The 21753-nt window shown below is 35.5% G+C and overlaps 1 protein-coding gene across 1 annotated transcript in view; it reads left to right on the top strand.

Moving 5' to 3' along the window:
* Window positions 1–21753, top strand: part of LOC143582072 (phenylacetaldehyde reductase-like) — a 69592-nt gene that overhangs the window by 21354 nt on the left and 26485 nt on the right. The window lies entirely within an intron of this gene.

Genomic DNA, 21753 nt, shown 5'->3' with positions numbered 1-21753 from the left:
TACATACTGCTATGTGGTGTTAGACATAGTACATACTTGGGGCAAAATGGATGTTAAATGCCAACGGGAACGCATGGGCAGGAGAGGCCATGCAGTATAGCTCATTTCGGTTTCACTTATGGCTTAGTATAATACATCATACACATACATATACACAGACATATATACATACACACTGTAAACTTTACGAACTCGTGAACTGATTTCATTGATACTCGTGAAACTTGAAACTCACCAACTAGACGTAGTTGACCCGTTTTAACATGCTTTTCAGGTAAAGCAAAAGTGGAATGATTTGCTTACATGCTTGGTGTTAGGAAGAAAGTTGAATAGCTGTGAATAGACGCTGATATAATACTGTATAAGAAGCTCGTAAACCGGTTATGTGTTTTTCTCATCTAGTTTGTAAACTTAGTACCAACCCATGTATTATGATGTAAATTAGTTTATGAATTTCTTTATAAACAATGTTGTTGATACCAGTGTTATCTGTTACATTCCCGTAATACGCTTCCGCAACTACCTAGTCGGGGTGTGACATGTGATAACTATTGTTATAAGAAAACTTAATCAACAGCAAGTGAGTATCCCAACTACCACCAAAGTCCATCACACAAGCACGTAGCATGTCTTCCGAGGTTTGGATGGCTCTTTCGCTCTGGCCATCGGTTTGCGGGTGATAATCCGTACTCATATCCAATCGAGAACCGACGGCACTCTGTAATGACCCCTAGAAATTTGAAGTGAAACGACTATCCCTGTCAGAGATTATAGAGATGGGGACCCATGTTTTGAAATAATTTATTTTAGGTAGATCCTTGTTAACGCTTCCATACGATCCTTCGCTCTAATGGGAATAAAATTAGCGGACTTAGTCTAACATCGACAATTACCCAAATGGTGTCGAAATCATTTCTTGTCTTAGGTAATTTCGTGATGAAGTCCATTGAAATTTGTTCCCATTTCCATTTTGGTATCTTGGGTTGCTGTAGAAGTCCTGATGGCTTTTGATAATCAGCCTTAATATTAGAACAAGTCAAGCATTTACCCACGTATGTAGCAATATCTCCCTTTATATTGGGCACCAATAAAGCTCTTTGAGATCCTTGTACATTTTGTCGGCTCCTTGGTTGATCGAGTATCTAGAATTGTGAGCTTCATCCAACACTAACTCATGTAGACCCCCAATATATGGTACCCAAATCCTATTTGAAAAATAGAGGGTTTCGTCGGCCTTTGATTCGAATTGTTTAACCATTCCTCATAGGGCTTCACCTTTCAAGTTTTCATCTTTAAGGGCTTCTTGTTATGCATTTCAAATTTGAGTGGTGAGGCTCGTATGTATGGTCATTCCCAATGCGCGGACCCGAAGTGTTTTAACCATTTCCTTACGGCTCAAAGCATCAGCTGCAACGTTTGCTTTACCTGGATGATAACGGATCTCACAGTCGTAGACGTTAAGCAATTCAACCCATCGTTGTTGCCTCATATTTAATTCTTTTTGGTCGAATATGTGCTGAAGGCTTTTGTGATCAGTGAATACGGTACACTTTGTACCATAAAGATAGTGACGCCAAATTTTGGGTGCAAACACCACGGCCCCTAACTCTAAGTCATGAGACGTGTAGTTTTTCTCGTGCACCGTTAATTTTCGAGAAGCATAGGCAATCACTTTATCTTTTTGCATCAAGACACATCCTAAGCCTTGATGTGATGCATCGGAATATACAACAAAATTTTCAGTACCTTCAGGAAGGAATAATATCGGCGCACTACACAATTTCTGCTTCAAAAGTTGAAAGCTGACTCCTGCCCTTCGCCCCATTCAAATTTCTTATCCTTTTGCGTTAGAACAGTCATTGATTGAGCTATCTTCAAGAAATTTTCAATGAAGCGTCGGTAGTATCCGGCCAATCCTAAAAATTGCCGCACTTCGGTTGGAGTATTTGGTGCTTCCCAATTCTTGATTTCTTCAATCTTAGCAGGATCCACGTGTATACCATTCTCATTGATCACATGCCCAAGGAATTGGACTTCTCAAATCCAAAATTTGCATTTTGAGAATTTGGCATACAATTTCTCGTTTTTAAGAAATTCAAGAATTAATTTCAAGTGTTTCTCATGTTCCTCTTCAGTTCGTGAGTATGTAAGTATGTCATCGATGAACACAATGAAAAACTTGTCCAAATAAGGTTTGCAGACCCTATTCATGAGGTCCTTGAAAACAGCAGGAGCATTTGTAAAGCCAAAGGGCATGACTAAAAACTCATAGTGGCCATAACGAGTTATGAATGCGGTTTTAGGAATATCCTCCTCTTGAATCTTCAACTGGTGATAACCTGATCACAAATCAATCTTCGAGTAGAAACTAGATCCTTGAAGCTGGTCAAATAAGTCGTCAATCCTCGGGAGTGGATAACGGTTCTTAATGGTGAGTTTGTTGAGTTCTCGATAATCGATGCACTTTCTAAAAGTTCCATCTTTCTTCTTGATGAATAAGACCGGAGCGCCCAAAGGCGAGTAACTTGGTCTTATAAAGCCTTTATCTAATAACTCTTGCAGCTGATTTGCAAATTCCTGCATCTCTGATGGTGCTAAACGGTATGGTGAACGTGCCACTGGTGCGGCTCCTGGCACTAAGTCGATTCGGAATTCGATTTGTCGTGGTGGTGGTAATCCTGGCTAGTCTTCGGGGAAAACCTCAGAAAAGTCTCGAACGATTGGTATGTCCTCGAGTTGACGCTCTTCTGGCTTCTTCTCGACAAACATGAGCAAAAAAGGCATAACATCCTTTCCTTAAGTATTTGTGAGCTCTCATACATGTTATGAATCCTAATGCAGCACTTTTCTTTTCTCCCAGAATTACCAGGGTTTTGCCTGTTAAAAGTGGTATACGAACTAGCTTCTCATGACAAACGATCTAGGCATGGTTTTTGATAGCCAATGAATTCCAATCACTATGTCAAAGCTTCCGAGCTCGACAGGTAATAGGTCAATATCGAAGGAATGATCCTCGAGGGTAAGAACACAGCACTGAATGATTTTACCAGTTTCAATTAATTTACTATTGACTAATTCTATAGTATATTTGTCTGTTAATGCACTAGATTCTTCACCAAGCAGATGTTTGAATTTAGTGGAAACAAAACTCAAATTGGCGCCAGTGTCGAAAAGTATAGAAGCATAACAATTATTTATAAGGAACGTACTAATGACTACGTTTGGGTCCTGGCAAGCATCCCCAGCCCCCATCACAAATGCTCGACCGCGAGCTAGATGCTGGTTCTGATTCTTAAGCTCAGGGCAATCTTTCTTGAAGTGTCCAGCTTTCCCGCATTCATAGCATGCCTGAGTACTCTTTTCAGCAGGTGGCAGGCTGACTCGACAAGTTGTTACCTTGTGACCGTATCTCTAGCACCAGTCACACTGTGTGCACCCTCCGGTGTGATGATAACCGCATTTGGCACACTTAGGCAGTGTTCCGACATATCCCTCGGGTTTAGCAACATTAGTTACAGTAAATGCTTTCGCGGTCTCTTTCTTTTTGAACCCCCGATTACCGAAATTGTTTCCTTGCTTGCCTTCCCACTTACGTTTGTTATCGACCTTCTTTTCCTCTACAACTACCGCTTTCCCTACACTTGTTCCCTTTTTGGGCAGCAACCCCATTCGTATGGCCTCATCGGTTAAACTGTAGGCTAGAGAGATAGCCTCTTGGACAGTAGAGGGTTTGGACGAGGTAACCATACTTCGGATTTGAGGTGCAAGTCCCCAAACATACTTCTCGATCCTTTTATATTCAGGGTTCACCAAATGTGGCACCAAACGAGCCAACTCATTGAAACGAGTGGTGTTGGCAATGACTTCAGATCCTACCATAGCCAGGTTCCACAACTTAGCCTCGATTTTCTAAAGTTAATTTCGAGAGAAATATTCGTCCAACACCAACATCTTCAAATTTCTCCCAATAGAGTTGGTTTCCACCTTCCCTACCCAATGATTCAACTTTGGAATTCTACCAAGTGAGAGCTTCATCAGCCAAGGTACATGTGGCATATTTCCCTTTTTGGTCATCGGCGCAACCACTTATATCTAGCACGTTCTCCATTTTCTTAACCCATCTCATGATTCCAGCGGCTCCTTCTATACCGTTAAAGCTACGGGGTTTGCAGCCAAGGAAGGCTTTGTAGGTGCAACCCCTTTATATGTTTTCAGTTTCTGTATAGTCAACGTATATGATTTAATGAGTGATTAGTTGTAGTTGATGCCTTTCTTTGCACAGGGGCGGAATTTTGTTTTCACTTACTAGTAGAAGTCCTTACTCCAGAGCCATCTCCGGATCCACTTCCTCCGTCTCATGGTTCTCGAAAATCAATACCGGATCCTCCATTTGCTGCTCGGTTGATCTCGTATTGAGCCAAAGATGTAGCCACTTGTTGTGAGAAAAGCGAGGCGATGTCGGCAGCTGTCATTGAAACTGCATCGCCATAGTTGTTATTGGTGTTTCGTCGTTTGGGAGCCATGTTTTGTTTTCTTTCTAATACACACAATATATAAAAGAAATAAGACAATATATATAACAATATCATCACATGAACAAGAAATATAAACAACCAAAGTACCATACAATATCATAAACATAAAGAAATACTTGCTACACTGTTCATCAAAGACAATACAAAATAGACAAGGATCATCAGTCCTGTCAGATACAAGTTTTCAAAATACAGTATGATAGATATTGCATGGGCACAACCTGCCCTGTGTAGGCTAACGAGTAAAGTGCGAAAACATGTCGAACAACACAGCGAGTGCATCTACAGCAGTGCTAACAACAGATAACATCACTGCGGAGGCAACACGACGCTCCAAGTCGTCAACACCATCACGCACCCCAGAAAGTGTCTGACAATCCATATCCATATGTCCTCTGACACCATCCATGATCCTGTGAGTGCTCCTCACATCTACACACATCAATCTTAGCTTCTCTGTCGTCACCCTTCTCATGACCTCCACATCCTCAGTGAGTGCACCAATGGAGTCCCCGACTCCTCTACGCATAGTAGCCAAATCCTCTCCAAGAACCCTGACCATCTCCTCCATATCAATCATCCTAACTAGTACCTCACCAGTCTCAGTATCAATCTTCCCTAGCAACTCATCTCTCACGCCTCCCATCACGCGAGAAGCATTCCTCCTCATGTCTCCTACCACATCCTCAACCACGTCTAGTCTCTCAAATGTCTTAGTAACTTCCTCAGTTACCCTACGTATCACACGCTCTTACAATGCCCTCATTTCATCCCTAGTCTCTCTAGTCACTTCACGAGCTGACTCCAACTGCTCTTCGTGAAGGGCGATCCTATCCAATGTAATGCATAATCCTCCGTAAACGCGCAAGGAATACGAATTAATATATAACACATGAGCCTATAATCAAACCTAAATCTGTTATGTATGCCCGATAACCGTGCCATTACGATGTGAGTTATAGAATATATGTTCCCATTAACACGTCGGTTATAGCGACTAACCATGAGCGGGGGATCAATCCCGATAGTACTACCCACATATTCCTCGGGTAAACCCATAGTTGATGATTATATAATGCATTAATCCGGAGATCTAAGGGCCTCGAGTTACTCATGATTATATAAAGATTATTTATTACGCATTAAAAGTAAATATATATTACACTATATCTTTATTTTAAAGGAAATTGTATTTGTTTTTATTTTTGTTAATAAATATATTACTTGTATAAACATATTTTGAGTAACTATAAGTATTTATACAACCAAAAATACATATTGTTGAAAAATGATTTTAAATAAATTATCATACCTTGTACTTTTATGGATTTTAACGAAATTAAACAAGTAGCTACTAGATACTTATATATGTGTGTTATTATAAGTATAAATATGTCTATGTTTTTACACAAAACATCTACCTAGTTTAAAAGAATATGTAATATTAAATATATTATTCTTTTGTATGGTTAAAATAAGTCTTTAAAACTAAATTAATACTTTATTAAATAAACTTATAATTTTTAAAGTAACTCAAATGTCTCATTTTAAATAAATCTCTTCATAACTAGTGTTGATATTAAAAAAAAAGAATATAACATCTTCAAGACACAAAAGTAATAAATTTAAAACATTTTATTCTTTTCAAGTAACTCATTAGTTTAAGTTTAACCACAATATTATTTATTGTGTCTATAAAATCCTTTGTTCAACATAACTCAATTTATGTGTTTTTAGTCCCTAAGTATATGTTAAATATATATTTTGGCCATCTTAAGGTTTATGTTTTATATTTACTAGTTGCACATTACTAGGTTCATAACTTACAATTATATTTTAAGTGACAACATAATAGATTTTATTGTTTTGTCGTTATGTTCATATTCACCTAATGCTAGTTTAACAAATATAGTCATCTTGCTACATTATTTGTTTTGTTTTGTTGTTTTTACTTGGATGAACTAAGCATAGCCTAAACTAGATTTATAGTGTAAGAAGAGGGTTAGAATGGTGTTCATACCACTAGACAAGCTAGGTGAAGATTTCTAGTGGGAAAATAAAATAATCTTGATCACTCCAAACCAACTTCTAGCACTTGTAAATCCTTCCTACTCCTTGGTTCCTCCTTGAGCTTAACCACCCTTCTTTGCACTTGATTCTTCCATGGCGTTTGATTAGGGAATCTTGATTTGTAGAAGCTTGTTTATGTGTGTATGTTGGTGAAAAATCAAATAGAAAGGTGAAAGGTTTGGTAGATGGCCGAGAGTAATGTAAGTGGAAAAAGAAAGAGTTGTAGGTTTGTAATGTTTATTGGGTGTTATGTGTGTTACTTTTAACCCAAGATTTTATTTTATAGCCATTACCTTATACATATAGTATACATGTATCTAATGAGGGTGTGTGTGTGTTAAGAAAGAGATAGAGAGATGCGAAGGAAATGGACGGTTGGGGTTGGGTGAGAACTAAAGTTAGATTGGGTTTCATCTTGCTTTCCATGTACAAGACTTTTCTCCTATTATTTTTGAGTAAGGATATTAGTAGTAAAGTCTCTTTGTCAAAATTTTATGTAAGTCTTTTATTCTAGTTTTCATATTTAATGTGAGTGTGTGTGACATTTTTGAGATGCAACAGGGGTTCAAGAGTGGGATTTTGGGTAGTGAAAGGGAGTAAGTTTTAATGTTGCTTTTTATTACTTGAAATATTCAACTCTCATTCTTACATAATAGTTAAATGGGGTATTACTTTTTGTCAATAATAGATTCTTTTATTTTTATTACCACTTAATGAAATTTTGAAGTTTGTAGCAGCATATGTTCATGCCATCAGTTATGGCATGCATCACATGGGGAAAAACAAATTTTGTTTTGTTATTATTATATAATTATGTTAACTAGTTTAATTGATACACTCCTTTAATTATAACTAACATTGTTTATATAAATTTTGTGTTTACGCTCGTATAGCTAAAGTAAAAATTATTAAACGACTATTAAATTTAAGTTTAGATTCTCACTCGCATTTAGTCGTTGGACGGTTTGTTTACGTAAGTTTGTTTACTGAGTTATAAGATACCATTGCGCTATGGACACGGTTCAAAGTCACTATTCATTTATATATAGAATATATAATTATTATTTTTTTACTCCAAAATATAGTATCACCAACTTTCGTGTTGGACGGGTATTTGTGACTGTGACGCGGTAATTCTTATAATTACCTAGAATACGCAACGAACATGTTTGGAATTTATGACCTCTAAATGATGAACGATCATGCATGCAAGTTAAAATGCCTATTAAACAATAATGACTTTATTTATTATTGAGTTGTACAGATATTGACCTGAAAAATGCTAGTTGTCACACCAGCGTACAAGCTTGTTCTAGCGTATAAGTATAGTTGGCGTATTAGTTCATCTGGCGTATAAGTACATCTGGCGTATAAGTCCTTCACATACGTTTCATACATACACAGTGTATATGTATACACGTTGATAATTCTTATACGTTGACATACATATACGGTACGTACACTATGCTCTCTACTGTACTTACACGTTACTTTATACATACACGCTTCTGCAACTTATACAACATCTATTTACATGATACTGAACATATATGTGGTTATACATACACGCTACCATACATATACGGCGTATATACTTATACGCCGTATAAGCAATGTTCAGCGTTCATATACCTGTTTTTGGGGTTTTTCTTTGATTCCGGCGCCATCAGCCGCCGTTAACCATAATGTTTGATCGGGGTTTGATCACTTATTGTCTAGGTAGCCTCGGGGTGTCCAGATCTGAGCTAAGGTGGTCCTTAAGCTCGTTTTTGGTTGATTAAACACCCGAGTAAAGCTAGATCTTGATCCAACGACTCATACAGCATCCCGGGGCAGCGATGTCGGGTTCTAATATATTGGTACATCTTAGATAACTCATTTCTTACCTTGGGTTGGTATCGGATCGTTGGATATAGTTGAGTTGAGAGTGTTTGGCTTAAGTGTGTGATTTTGAAGGTGTAGGCTAAGGTGTAGAATGGATGGAAATGGAAAGGATTAAGGTTTAAGGGGTATTTATACTCCCTTAAGCCCATGGACCTTAGACCCATCTTTCCTTTTTGGTCCATAATTAATTCTATCTAAAAAGCCTACTTATCCTTCCATCTTTATTATTTATTATTTCTCTACTAACTTAAGTAAACTTTTCTATCATAAATAAATAATATATAAAAATTATTCTTAGAAGATTCGGGATGAGACAAAACTTAATATTATAGTGTTCATTTCATTATTTTATAAAAGGAGCAATTTTGTATATTCCCTTACAAATATTGAAAATATCATGTATACCCACGCAAAACTAAAAAAATCATATATGCACTTACAAAGTTATTAATATATTATATATACCTAGTTCGTTAAAAACAATTTAAAATCACTATATTACGGTGGTTCGTTTAGATATGATAAATGATTTACAATGTAGACTATTCGATGCGATAAACCTTCGAAGGTTTGCAATTTTGAAGAAGTATCGAGAGAAAATTTGGTTGTCGTCAAAGATGAGAAACGTTAACCAAAATTAAAATAATAACATAGGGTCTAAACACATTATGCAATGGGAAGGGATAAAATGATCTATTCATTAAAAAAATAAGCATATATGAAAGTTAAAATTATATAAAAATAATGGTAAAATGGTTGTTTATTGAATTGTTACTAATGATTGGAGGTATAAATGATATTTTAACTATTTTATAAGGGTATATATGATATTTTAGTTATTTTGTAAGAGCATGTATGATATTTTAAGTTTTATTTGGGTATATATGATATATCTAATGTTTGTAAGGTTTATATGGAATTAATCTTATATAAAAATTTTGATGTACATGTGATACATATGTGATATATATGAATAAATATAAATAAACTAGTTTTTATCCCCCGTATTACGGGATGGTTTAAATTTATTTTTTCTAATATTTTCGTTTCTAATATTGTGAATGTAATTTTTTATCTTTTAGTTTATTTATTGTAAGAAGTCACTAATATACTTGAATCTATTTTAATTAATCTATGTTGGATTATGTTCATTTTTTAATAAAACGTTGAATGAATTATCTACTTAATTTTTATATTTGTTCATTAATTATAATTTAGATATTATTTTTTGAAACTTTTCATTTAAGTTAACTTAAAAAAAAGAATCTCTAATGTAACTAAATCCATATTGAGAAATTAAATTAAGGTTTAATTTTATTTATCGTAAGGAAATTAATAATATACTTAGAGTTTGATGATGAAAGGGTTTCACTAATAAATGAGATGTTATCATTTGTTTAAACTTTTAAAGCTATCTGGGTTTAATGAGACCCATGACCCGTTTATTTTTTTACTATAAAATTGTTTCATAATTATAAATAAAACAATTTAAAAAAAACGGATATTAATTTTTAGTGTATCCCTATTTTATAAGATTTTCATATCAAATATTTGGAGATATTAATTTTTAATATAATGAGATGTTATAACCCGCTTAATGGCTATCTGGGTTTAGTGAGACCCATGCCCATGAATTCGGGTCAAATGCATGAGAAACCATCATTTAAAAATAAAGCAATCTGGTGGTTTGAGAGAAAATAGAGAGATTTCGTTTATATATATTTAAGATTGTCACCATAATAGTGTTTACGAGCAATGAACGATCTTTCACATTCCAACCTGACGTATAATTCGCCATATATATTAGTTGTGTTTAAAAGTTCCAATATTTTAAACACTTTCTTTTATTATAAGTTATACGAGTGCTAATGCCAATATATATTGACTTTTTGAGAAAATTTCCAAAATTTGTATTTTCATAAACAAATTATTAGTTTTAGGTATTATAAGCAAAGATTTTCAAGAGATAGGTATTTTAAACTAATCGTGATGACTAGATTCTTGGTGTTAACGAGTAGTTTAAAAAACAGGTCGAAACGACTATTTTAGGCTAAGCAAATTTTAGGGACGAGTATTTCAAAGCACTAAACTTGTCAGGATGACTATTTTAGGTAAAAATAGTTTGGACGAGTTTTGTTGGGCCTACACTTAATGGTTTGTACTTAGCTGGGATTAGTTTTGGGCTTTGTATGTAAACCGAGATCCTTATGGATCTCGGTGGGCTTTGGGTTATTGTTGGGCTAGGTTGATTGGTTACTCTATATATAGATCTCAATTGTATAGGGTTTAGGTTGTTGATTTTCGAGTTTTGGCCGTCTAGTCTTGGTAGACGAGTATTGTAAGCAAGTGCTTAAGCACCAGACGTTGATAAGAACGTGTGTTTTGAAGCATTCCTTGTGTTCTTTGTGTTATTGGTAATCGTTCTTGAATCATCTTGTGTTGGATTTCCGTACCAACATCAAGATTAGTATATATCATATTGAAAGATCCTCCATGGGACTTACAATTGGTATCAGAGCCTTAGACCTATTCAAGCTCGTTATTGTGATATCAACGGATTCAAGAGATAAAACTTTGGTGGTTTTGTTACTTTCCAGCGAGCTCTTGATCGGAGAAGAAGAAAGGATGAAATTTGGTAGAGATTTGGTCATAGGAAATAAATTTTGAATCCCCTAATTTACGGGATTCATATGGTTGAAAATATTTATCAATCAATACAGATATCCGTCCAAATTAGTAGTTCTCGGCCATTGACCAAGATTTTTCAACTTAAAATAGTGTATTCAGCCAAGTTTAGTTTGCCTGTTTTCGGCTTAAGATCATCGTTTTTCGGCCAAAGATTAGTGTTCTCGGTCAACTGTTTCAGTTCTCAATCGGTCAACTTTCTCTGGTTTTCTGTCCAATTTATTGGTTCTCGGTAAACTATACTGGTTCTCGGTTAAACCTAGTTCTCGGTCAACGGTGAACAGTGAACATTTTTGGGCCTGATCAACTTTATTTGGGCTTTGTGTATTGGACTTTAGAGTTTCTCTAGAATAATATTACCTTTGGACTAATTGAACTAAAATGGAACAATTAACTAACGGTAATGTGTCATCCAATGCCTCACTCCATCAAGAACTGGACTCCATAATGGGGACCACCACTCGTGTGCCCTTTCTGTCTCATGAGGGGTTTAGCGAATGGAAGTTTCGGTTTGAGAAGTATGTTAAGAAGAAAGATGCCAAAATCTGGAGAAGTATTGTTACGGGACCTCAAAGAATTACTTATCAACGTGAGAACACAACTAAAGTTATTATGAAGCCTATTCCTTTGTATAATGATGATGATGATTTTTCTAAAGTTGAGGAGGATGAAAAGACACTCTCAACTTTAACTATGTCACTCTCACATGAGATTGCCCTAGGTTTTAGAGAACTGCAGTCTGCTAAGGAGTTATGGGAGGCATTGATTGAGGTGTATGAGGGAAACGAAGACATGAAGAGAAGTCGCCAAGACCTGTTGCGTCAGAAATTCAATATGTTTAATCATTATCTGGGAGAGTCGTTGGAGACTCAGCTTCAAAGATTCATAGCCCTGATGACTGAGATGAGATCTGCAAGCATCTATCTAACAACTTCTGAAATAAACAACAAGTTGGTGAATTCATTGCCTAAAAGCTGGGATATGAATGTCGTTGTTTTAAAGAAGACTAAAGATCTCAACAGAATGTCTATGTTGAGTCAAACAATTGACCTAAGGGGGAGATTGTTGAGTCAAATATTTGACCAGAATGAAGTATATGGAAGATTGGAATCTTCTCAACCTCCTCAGAATTCGCTATGTATGGATCCGGGCACACCTTAGACATCCGAGCAAGGTTTTACTTAGCCGGGTATGATATTTTATCTATCGGGCAAGGTTTACTTCAAGATGTATTCTTTAGTAGATATCCAAGCAGGGTTTGCAAATTAGTGCATTGCCGGGCAAGGTTCACTTTGTCAAGCAAGTATGTTCTTCAAAGCCAAGTAAAGTTCACTCCCGAGTAAGCTTTTGGGCCAACCAAGCTCATGATGCCATGTGATTGGAAGACCGAGCAAGGTATTCATTAATAATAGTGGTCCGAACATGCTTGATGATTTAAATGAATATCTTTAAGTAATATCGAGCAAGATTCAACTCAAGCAAAGGAACAGTAATCTCGAGTACACTTCGCTAATAAGTTATTTTATAGAAAAGAGTTGAAATGGATCATTGAAGAACAAGGTTGCTCGTAAGAGTTTGTCGGGTAAATTCTGGCAAAGTCAAGAAGATTGAAGTCTACCCGGTGAGTATTTTACTTGGTAAAATACTCTTCAAGCAAAGTCTACCCGGAAACTGATCCCAGGCATACTTCTATGTTACCAAGTCCTGAAGGATGGCAGAGTACACAGCGTACTCGGAAAATGAAGATTTATGAAAAGCCTACCCGGAAGACTTGTTTTACACTTAGTTTATTTTGAATATGTAATTTGAATATGTACGTTGTATTTTGGGTTTCTAGAAGGAATGACGTTTGTCCTAGGTTGGCAGGCCTATAAATAGAATGTTTAGGGCAAGCCGCCAGAGGGGAAGAGACAGATACACACGAGACACGATATTCATGGATAAGGATAGACAGACACGTTTATTGAGAGAGAATATCGTGTGACGGCTGTCCTAGGATTCCTAAAACCCTAAATCGATTATCCACTTTGTATGATGAAAATTATATAGATGGAAATCTTTTGAGTGAATCTTGTTTGTGTTATCTATCATTGAATACTTATTAAGCAACCGTATGTTTGTTATTGATTCCGCCTTTAACAAACGGATATCTTTCTAAATATAGCAACCCGTCATTAACTCTCTTGTCGGCACATTAATCTGTGTGAGTTATGACATGATTAAGTAAGATCCAGTTGAAATCGTGGGCCCTGACAAGTGGTATCAGAGCTTGTTACTGCTATTTTGGAAAGATTGTTGCTGATTGAAGATTTGAAGAAGAATGACGTTAGCAGACCACTGCTCCATTGATTTGTGACGTTAGCAGCCCTGTTTTCATTTTTTCTACATATGAACAAATGTGTATGGAGTTTGAAGGGGTAATGAAGTCCAAATACAGCATGAGTTCTATGGGAGAAATGAACTTCTTTTTAGGACTGCAAGTTCAACAGAAGGCTGAGGGGATTTTCAATCATCAGAACAAATATGTGCAGGACATCTTGAACAAGTTCAACTATCAAGAGTACAAGACTGCTTTAACTCCAATGGACACTAAAGAAAAAATGATTGCAGATGAAAAGGGGGAGCCTATAGATGAACATGAATATAGAGCCAAAATTGGATCTCTGATGTATCTAACTGCAACAAGACCAGATATCATGTTTGCTGTATGTGTGTGTGCAAGATTCCAATCAAGTCCAAAAGTCTCCCACATGAATGCTGTTAAAAGAATATTCAGATATTTGAAGGGAAGACCAGACCTAGGGATTTGGTATCCAAAGAATCAATCTTTTGATCTGATTGCATATACAGACAGTGATTATGATGGCTGTAACATGAGCAGAAAGTCAACCTCAGGATGATGTCAATTTTTAGGTGGAAGGCTAGTGTCATGGCAATGCAAAAAGCAGACTACAGTCTCAGTCTCTACTGCAGAAGCTGAATATGTTGCTGCATCTACCTGCTGTGCACAAGTTCTATGGATTCAAAATCAGATGCTGGACTATGGTTTGAATTTCCTGAACACCCATATTCTTATTGAAAATACTGCTGCATATTTTACTGTTAAGAATCCAGTTCAACATTCCAAAACTAAGTACATTGAAATCAGACATCATTTCATCAGAGACTGCAGTGAAAAAGGTTTGATTTAAATGCAAAGAGTTGATACAAGTGACAATTTGGCTGACCTTTTCACCAAACCACTTGAAAGAACCAGGGTCAACTTTCTTCTGAAAGCCCTGGGAATGATCAACTCAAATGAAATCTGATTAAGGATGTGTGCCTGGTTGCGTGTCTCTCTGTGATAACTGTTTATTTTGTTAGAGATTACACATATTGAATGTTTAGTGAATATGCTTGATTATGTTACTTAAGTATGATATTTGAATATACTACTGAATATGTTTACTGTTATGTGCTTTAACTGTGTATGTATGCAAAATTTGACATGTTTGATCTGATTGATAGGTTTGCATGATTATCAGTTGATGTGAATTTGTGGTGTTAGAATAAGTGCTTGTGTTATGATTTACTTGTGAGAGTAAGCTTATTTGACATCACTGCTTTAATGCTTTACTATGTGTTTTATCTGATCATTTGATGTTGTTAGGATAGGCTTACACATGAATGTTGTTAAATATTTGCTTGTCCTGATAATATTGAGTGTCATTCAGATTTAATTATGTACTGCAACTGTTTATGTCAAAATGTGTTTTATGTCAAAATTAAGTGATTTAATGAAATTTCTAATGAATTTTGCATAAATACTTTATTTTGATCAAAACATGAGCATGTTGTTAATGGTGCTGAGATATGATAAGATTATTCAGTTCAAACTTTGAAAGAAGCTTAAAAGAAGGATTTTTTTAAGAAAAGTCTCAAGTAGTTGTTTTTCCTGAAAACTATGTCATTTGCCCAGTTGGAAGGACATGCACCCGTGTATATTTGGTCCTTAAATCTCTACAGATTCAAAGGATAACCATTGACCTGAAAACTGAATGCATTTGGGGCAATAATAACTTGTTTCTTATTCCTTCACTTAAAACTATGTCAATAGCTCTAACTTTGAAAGGATATATATTCACATGTATGTTTGATCCTATTGACCACTTTTGGTCAAACAGGATTGCCATTAACCAGACAATGAAGAGATATTGGGGTGATTGAATATTAAACTGTGTTTAATGGGAAATGATAGTACATTGACTACTTAGCTGATCATATGGAATTAATAGGCTAAAAAGACCTTAGTATAGTCATTAACATGTATGGTTGCTTTCCCATGATGATGTAAAATCTAAGGTGATATAAACATAATGAATATGCTAATCTTTATGTTGAGATCCATAGTTGTCTTTGCATGTCTCAAGATAAATCTCTCCGAATGATAGGCAGAAAAGTGATTACCCAGTCATACACGAGCCTGTTGTTATTTGGTCAACCAAAAATGAAACATCTTTAAATATGACAAAGAACATGCTTTAAGAGAATTTGAGAAAATATCAAAAACAAGGGGAAGAATGAATAAATCAACCAAAAGTTGATAAGTGTTTTAAATATTTTATCAAACAAGATGGTTACAACAAGAACTACAAAGATGTTGACATAATCTGTCTCATCTTGAATGAAAGGCATGTTATTAACAGTAAGTCCAACGTTCAACCTCTATATATGTTTGAATCTCAAAAAATACAAAAATACAATAAATTCTGTCATACAAAAAAAACAATTTTTGACCAAATACAGGTGGTTGGAGTCAAATTGGGGTGATCTGGGGAAAGCCAAATAAGCTTTGAGAAAAGATATGAGGCATCATAGCACAGTGTTGACCATTAATGCATTATGCTTAAATTGAACCTTAATAATATCACCAAAGAAATGAAATTCATGCTAAGTTTATACCTGCTGTTAACCTATCTATGTTGTCATAATAATGTTAAGAATGAAGTATTGAGAAAGCTACTTTGTCAATATGATCTCATTCTTGAGATCTTTTCAGAAAATGGAAGAAACTATTTTGAAGAGAAATATAACTGAAATTTGATCTCTAAATGCACCATTTGCTTTTAAACTATGATCTGAAATGAAAAATATATTTTGACAAAGTGGTTTAAGTCAAAAAGTGTTCCATTTTGCCTTTAATTGGATGAATATGTAAGTTCGGGTAAGGTTTAATGTTTTATAACCTTTCCGGGCACAAAACAGTTGAATATGTTTGAATATGATATTTCGGGTAAGGTTTGATGATTTATGACCTTTCCGGGTAAGCTTAGCCATTTTTGACTAACTTTATGATTTTCGGGCATGCTTTGAAGTGTTTACACTTTCCGGGTAGAGTACACCGTGTACTCATTTCCCGAGCAAGCTTGAAGTCTTGAGATGATTATGTGTTGTTATAGCTAGCTTTTAACAAGAAATTCTTGTTTCGGGCAAGCTATGCATGTTATATGCTGATTGTGATTCCAAGCAAACTTTATGAACTTAGTCAAGTACATCAAGTAAGCTTTATGATTTGTGTGAATATGTTGTTAGGAAAGGTTTGTTAATCTTTTCGGGCATGCTTAGATATTACTATTTAAGTTTGTCATTTTTCGGGTATAGTTTGGCATGTTGAAATCCCTCGGGTAAGGGCATACCTGATGATTGAATGTGTTTATCCTAGCAAGCTTAGTGCTAACATAGGATTTTCGGGCAAGCTCTTTGAAATTATAGACTATAGCACACTTAAATGTTTATGTGTTTTAATTTTATTCCGAGCATGCTCTGTGATATGTGTGTTTACGATTTCTTTGAAATTACAAGTGTTTTCGGGCAAACTTTGTTTTCTGGGCACACTATATATTTCGGGTACACTTTTGTTCCCTAAATATACTTGGTAATTTCAAAACTTAACTTTCCGAGTACAGTGCTAGAAATCCTTTTCCGGGCACACTTTGTACTATATGAAGGTTATTCGGGTATACTTTGCATTAGAAAGGTGTTCAGGCACACTATTCTCTTGAATGGTTGCTCGGGCACACTATGTTTTCAAGTATGCTTGATTGAATATGTTATTTAGCATGATAAAATTGATTATGATTCTTATTAGGGTTTATGCTAGATAAGTTTTAATTTGAAATTGAGAAATCTATATGGGTGTCTTAATTGATTCCTAGTAAGGATGTTTATTTGATGTTTATACTTGATTATTTGCCTTGTGATTAATTTCTCAAGAAATCTAGTATTTCGGGTAAGCTTTCTTCATTATGTCTTAACTCTAAATTAATTAGCTTGATCGAGCAAGGTTTATAAATAGAAGGATTCGGGCAAACTTTGTATATTCAAAAATGAAAATTTTCCAAGCAAAGTTTGACCGGGTAAGCTTTGTAAGTGGATGTATACCGAGTAGACTTTGAAAAGAATAATTTCGAGTAAGGTTTTACTACCTCAAAAGATAAATATTGTTTTTAATATATCAAGTGGATAACGTTACTGTATGACAGCTAATAATTCACAAAAAGACAAAGAGCATTTAAAACCCACTTTCAAGAGGTATATAAGAGGGAATTAGGCAAAATTTTCAACATTATTTTTCTCTCTCTCTCCTTCCACTGCAAACTGCTTACTTTCAAAGAAACCTAACCGACTAATCGCATTTTACTTCAATCCAAACTCTAACTTGAATTAGCCCTCTAATTCCGACTCGGTAAGCAACATTAATGTGTTTTTTGACCACGATTAGACTATAATGGGATTTGATTATGTATCTGATTACTAATACTCTGTTTATGTGTTTAAGTTATAAATTTGTCGAAGAACAGACTCTTGATGATTTTCTCTCTTTTCTTTCTTCTTCATTTTTATACCTTGAAATTATCTAAAGTACTGAACTTTATGACTAATTTCACTTTGAATATGTTTGTTTATGTGATTCAGATATGGAAGACGATGAACCCAAATATGTCTTCGAACCAAAACATAATATGTGTGCACTTCTGCAAGTGACACCTGACAATGAGCCGATGGCGAGGATGATAACATGGATGGCACGATCAAATGTTACCAAGTCCTGAAGGATGGCAGAGTACACAGCGTACTCGGAAAATGAAGATTTATGAAAAGCCTACCCGGAAGACTTGTTTTACACTTAGTTTATTTTGAATATGTAATTTAATATGTACGTTGTATTTAGGGTTTCTAGAAGGAATGACGATTGTCCTAGGTTGGCAGGCCTATAAATAGAATGTTTAGGGCAAGCCGCCAGAGGGGAAGAGACAGATACACACGAGACACGATATTCATGGATAAGGATAGACAGACACGTTTATTGAGAGAGAATATCGTGTGACGGCTGTCCTAGGATTCCTAAAACCCTAAATCGATTATTCACTTTGTATGATGAAAATTATATAGATGGAAATCTTTTGAGTGAATCTTGTTTGTGTTATCTATCATTGAATACTTATTAAGCAACCGTATGTTTGTAATTGATTCCGCCTTTAACAAACGGATATCTTTCTAAATATAGCAACCCGTCATTAACTCTCTTGTCGGCACATTAATCTGTGTGAGTTATGACATGATTAAGTAAGATCCAGCTGAAATCGTGGGCCCTGACAAGTGGTATCAGAGCTTGTTACTGCTATTTTGGAAAGATTGTTGCTGATTGAAGATTTGAAGAAGAATGACGTAAGCAGACCACTGCTCCATTGATTTGTGACGTCAGCAGCCCTGTTTTCATTTTTTCTTCCTGATCTACAATCTACCGGTGTTTTCTCTTCCTTATTTCAATTAAAGTTCTAATCTTTATATCTTAATCTTGTTCTAATCACATCAGACACATCAGATCTGAGCATTCTGTTTTCAGATCTGATTATTTTGAAACCCTGTTTTTACAAAGAAACTGATTTTTGATTTCTCAAAATGTCTGGATATGAGGAACAAGAGGTGTCTACTAACAAGATACCAAGGTTGTATGGACAGGAAAACTTTACCAAATGGAAAGTACTCTATTAAGCAGCCGTTTTCTACAATGATGTTGATATGTGGAATTCCATCAAGAATGGTCCACAAGCTACTGTTGAAGAAGGTGCGAATCCGCAAGCAACTGCTGCTGTGAGAGAAAGGATGAGAAAGGTCGATGGAAAGGCTTTAGCTATGTTGAAGCTAGGTCTGCCTTGGGAAATACTTACCAAAGTTGCACATCATCCCAATGCCAAGGCAATGTATGATGAAATTCTTGAGATGTTTGAAGGAAATTTTGAACTCAAGAACATCAAGAAGCAGAGATTGAAGCAGCAACTAGAAAGATTCAAGTATAAAAAAGGAGAAAGGTTGAAATCAATTCTGGAAAGGTTTCTGGGAATTGTGAATGAGCTCAGAACCACAGATTATGTCATGACTGATTTTGATCTCAACACCAAGCTGCTAAACACTATGCCAAAGGAATGGTATACTGCCTGCAAGTTCATCCTCATAAAGCACAACTTCAATGAGCTAAAGGTAGATGATGTGGTATGTTTTCTTCATGCTGCAGAGATAGAAATGATAGAAAATGAAATGATAAGGGAGGAAAGACCCTGCTTCAATGTTTCAAATGCGTTGATTGCACCTATGGGTAATCTGACTACCAAGAATCAGCAATAGATTCCTATCATTGAAGAATCTGTTGAGCATAATGCTGACAATACAAAGGCATTTATTGGTGGTAGCACAAGTAATCAAGGAAACCAGCAAAGATTCAATGTGCAACTGATTGATGACACTGATTCTGCCTCTATGCCAAGTAAAAATGTTCCTCATACTGGTACAGGACATGGTCAAAGCAATGATACACAGGCTTTGCTGTCTATGTTTACTGAGTCATATAATGCATTTGTTGCAAAGAATTTGATTCACACAAGTGTAGTGCAAGATGATCTAGAGCAGATAGATGCTGATGATTTGGAGGACATGGATTTGAAGTGGCAAGCTGCAATGTTAGCTTTGAGAAGTAAGAGGTTGTATAATAGAACTGGTAGATCTCTAGTTTCTGGTCCAAATGAAAGAATTGGATTTGACAAGTTAAAGGCAATCTGCTATAATTGCCAACAGCCAAGACATTTTGCTAGAGAATGCAACTTGCCAAGGAACTATCAGATGAATCAATTCCCGAATCAACAGCCAAGAGGTCAGCAACAATACCAGCAAAATCAGCAAAGAAACAACAACCAAAACTTCAATAACAACTTTAATCCCAACAAAAACTATAATCCCAACTTCAAAAACTTTCAGCCTCATATGAATAATCTGAATCAAAGTATGCATCAGAATCAAAGTTTTCAAATGAACAACAATCAAAACCTTCAAGCTGCTCAAAATGTTCCAAACAACACTGTTCCAGCCAACCAAAATCAACCAAGAAATCAAGGAAATGTGGCAGTGACTACACAACATGAAGGAAATTTTGATTGGAGTAATCATGAAGAAGACATTGCAGATGATATCAAGAGAGCAAATGTGGCATTCATGGCTATAATTGAGAAAGAAACTGGATCATCATCTCAGGTACACTCTGCTCCTACTGTTGATTTGAATGAACTTATCAATGAATTGAAAACAATAGTAGGCAAGCTGGAAAGTGAGTGTTTTAAGAAATAAAGTATCATCAATACATATGAGGCAAGTGAACTAGTGAGTGAAGAAAGAATGAAAAGTTTAGAGGAAGACTGTGTAAACAGTTACAGAGCTCAGAAAAGATTCACCACTGAAATTGATGGGTTGAAGAAAATGATTATAGAAGAAAAGTTGTTAAACACAAAACTGCAAGTTGACAATGAATTCTTGAAGAACTTGGTCTCCACTGGAAACATCTGTGGAATTCTGAACCAAGTTAAGGAAGAAGACAAATACAAAGCAGTACCTCCACCATTCAACAAAAACTTTATGCCAAAAGTTGATAAAGAGAAAAGAAATGCATATCTACAACAATTCAAAGATGTCTTTCAAGACAAAGAAGAACTTGTAGATTTGTACAAGTATGTTGAAGTCAGTGAAGAAGGAGAGTTTGTTGTGAAGAAAGAACTGAAAGAAGAAAAGTCAATTGGTGTTCAAGTCTCTGAAGATGATCTTGAATCAATTGATTTGAATCAAGATGACTTGAGTGATTTGAGTGATCAAATTACTGAAGAGGAACTTAAAGCTGCTGAAAGAGGAAGAAGTTACAACACGCCAGAATCAATTGATAAACTTCCAAAGTACCCACCAATCACACCAAAAATGAAGAAACAGAATGAAAGAATGAAAAGAGAACATGTGTCTTTTGACTTATATGAAAGAAAGAAGGTGAATTACAATGTTGTAAGGCCTCCTAGCAAGGATGTATTGGATAAGATAAAGCAAAACAGCAAGAAAATGATAAAAGAAGATATGAATGTTAAAAATTTTATTCCAGTTTACCCTATTTTCTCAAGCATTGAAGATTTTGACATTGGTGAAGTAGAAACAATGGAAGAATATGAAAAGAGGAAATTGAGACAAAGGGGAAACATTAACGAAGAATCCTTGAGTACAAGAGAAATTG

This window comes from Bidens hawaiensis, unplaced genomic scaffold (genome assembly GCF_021521415.1).
Source record: "Bidens hawaiensis isolate Kalapana, Puna unplaced genomic scaffold, B.hawaiensis_p1.1 tig00031433_1, whole genome shotgun sequence".
Lineage (NCBI taxonomy): Eukaryota > Viridiplantae > Streptophyta > Magnoliopsida > Asterales > Asteraceae > Bidens > Bidens hawaiensis.
This window is presented reverse-complemented; position numbering and strand designations above follow the sequence as displayed.